Consider the following 2,500-nt stretch of genomic DNA (forward strand, 5'->3'; position numbering starts at 1 on the left):
AAAAAATAAATTATAAAATGTACACAAGCCAGGCATTTTACCGTGTAGCTACACAAACATACACATTATATAAATATATGTACTCATTTATATACATTTATATACAGATATCTATGAATGTACACATATATATATATCCCAATGTGTGTGAATGTGAAACCAAGTGAGAAATAAAAGACCTATGGACAGACACAAAAGGACAAGAGACAGAGAGACCAAGATAGAGAGAGACAAGCAGAGAGCAACAGAGACAGAGATGAGAGCAGAGAAGCAAGTATACCTAACTAAAACAAAGGTTTAAACAAATCACATCTACCGATTCACTTGAATGCAATGCATATCTCAAAGAGCAGTAAAAGCATGAGGAACTTTCTTAACTATGTCAATTACCATGCTATCCATTACCTTTTATTGCTATAAATTAAACATGGGTAAGTACTGTGGGTGGTTCTAAATTGTTTAAAGAAATGCAGATTATTCTTGAATGACAAACTATCTATTTTCTTTCAAGTCTATCAAAATGAGCTAACCTATGCAGTAATATCAAGGCTACCAATCAATCATAATTTTGGAATTCATCTTATCCTTGCAAAACGTTACCAATCAATCATAATTTTGGAATTCATCTTATCCTTGCAAAACGTTATCAATCAAATGATAAATAATTACATTTGTTTAAAAAAATCAATTTTCTTAATCTCTCTCTCCAAAAAAAAAAAGTGATCATTATTTTATTATTGTAACTGTGAGTAATAATATCAAGATGAATAAGAAAAAATCAAACATTTAAATGTGACTCATCTCCACTCACTCACTCACTCACTCACTCACTCACTCACTCACTCACTCACTCACTCACTCACTCACTCACTCACTCACTCACTCACTCACTCACTCACTCACTCACTCACTCACTCACTCACTCACTCACTCACTCACTCACTCACTCACTCACTCACTCACTCACGCACTCACTCACTCACGCACTCACTCACGCACTCACTCACGCACTCACTCACGCACTCACTCACTCACTCACACACTCGTACACGCATATATAAATATAAATATGTATATTCACATGCAAAACACATACATATACACCATACAAACCAGGTTAGAGAATTCCACATTCATAAAGTAACACAAGCATACTCTCCTCTATTCTCTTAAGCATGTTACTCAAACCACATATGCAAAATCCAATTTCATTCTACGCATATTGCGGTATCACAAAATACTATTCTGCTCTATACTGTATACAAGAAATCTGATGTGCAAGATTTGCTTCCTGATCTAAATCACTTAAACTTGCATGGCTGAAGAAAGGAAAGTTTTCGAAAATGAACCTGACATACTGACACCTGCATTCATAGTCAACATCGGGGTCTAACATTTATTTAGTCTTGCGTATAATAGGGGAAAGGGTTCTTGGTGCAAAGATTAACAACAAGCCAGTTACTAATACTACCCAAGTAGTTACCACCAAAAAAATCATGTTTAAGAAAACGTCAGTTCTTGGAGCCTCCCTACTTGAGGTTATGAAGGTACTTGACACATCTATTTTCCTAACCTGAGAAGTTTCTGCAGCCATCAGCATTTATCACGATGACAGATGAGACTCGTACTAATGGCTTTGATGCTGCCTATCAATGCAGATCACTTACATTATCTTACAGTCAGTCATGTACGAGTTACAATGCCTCTGTGGCTGTGAGGGTTATCCTCAGCATAATGATAATGTCTACATATACTTCAGAGATTCACCCATCAAAATCATTATGCGGAGGCACCATACCTGGATCTTGTTCTTCTTTCATAAAAGAAAATAATATTAATAATAAATTACACATATCAGATATTTATATTAATTTACAATTCTCTTGCACGTCCATGCCATTCAGTTTATTAGAAAAAGTTTCAACAAGTCACACATAATATGCAATGCATAAGTGAGAGATGTACTTATCAAGAACTCCTCATTTTAAGTTGACATGGGGGTTTACATGGCAAAACTTAAGCAAAATAAGAATCAATATAAAATGAAAATCAGTCAGGCTTTTACTGTGTAACCACAAGCCCTCAAACAATTTACCATTAAGAAGCAATGAACTGATAATTATAATGGTAGTGTGCAATGCCACTCAATACACATGACAACACTAGACCTTATCATCAGAGGGATTAAATTAAAATCAACTTTGGTGACACATTACATAATTCCAAATATCAATGAGGGGTCCAAATGGAACGTGAAAAACAAGGTGAGGAAGACACAAGGGAGATAGAAAAATGAGAAGCAAAAGGATGAACTTTACCAATCTGACCTATGAACCTGACCCTGAATAATTCTTTATTAATCTTAATGCACACAAAATTTACAATCAGATTTCATAATTTCTGGTATTGTCACATATAATGATCTGAATGCTTATGAAAATTGCAATGAGGGTGGGTTGATCCAAACTTTGATGGGAAAATAAGTTGTTTTATTTCATGT

At 34.8% G+C, this 2,500-nt stretch overlaps 1 protein-coding gene across 1 annotated transcript in view; it reads right to left on the minus strand.

Moving 5' to 3' along the window:
• Positions 1-2,500, minus strand: part of Cka (Connector of kinase to AP-1) — a 30,683-nt gene that overhangs the window by 273 nt on the left and 27,910 nt on the right. The window contains exon 13 of the mRNA XM_086549092.1: positions 1-2,500. This exon is cut by the window's left edge and continues 273 nt beyond it; it is cut by the window's right edge and continues 1,500 nt beyond it. The gene's annotated coding sequence lies outside the window, so the exon portion shown is untranslated.

The sequence above is a fragment of the Penaeus japonicus genome, unplaced genomic scaffold, assembly GCF_977035675.1.
Source record: "Penaeus japonicus unplaced genomic scaffold, GWHDUDI00000001_assembly GWHDUDI00000021, whole genome shotgun sequence".
NCBI classification, from domain to species: domain Eukaryota; kingdom Metazoa; phylum Arthropoda; class Malacostraca; order Decapoda; family Penaeidae; genus Penaeus; species Penaeus japonicus.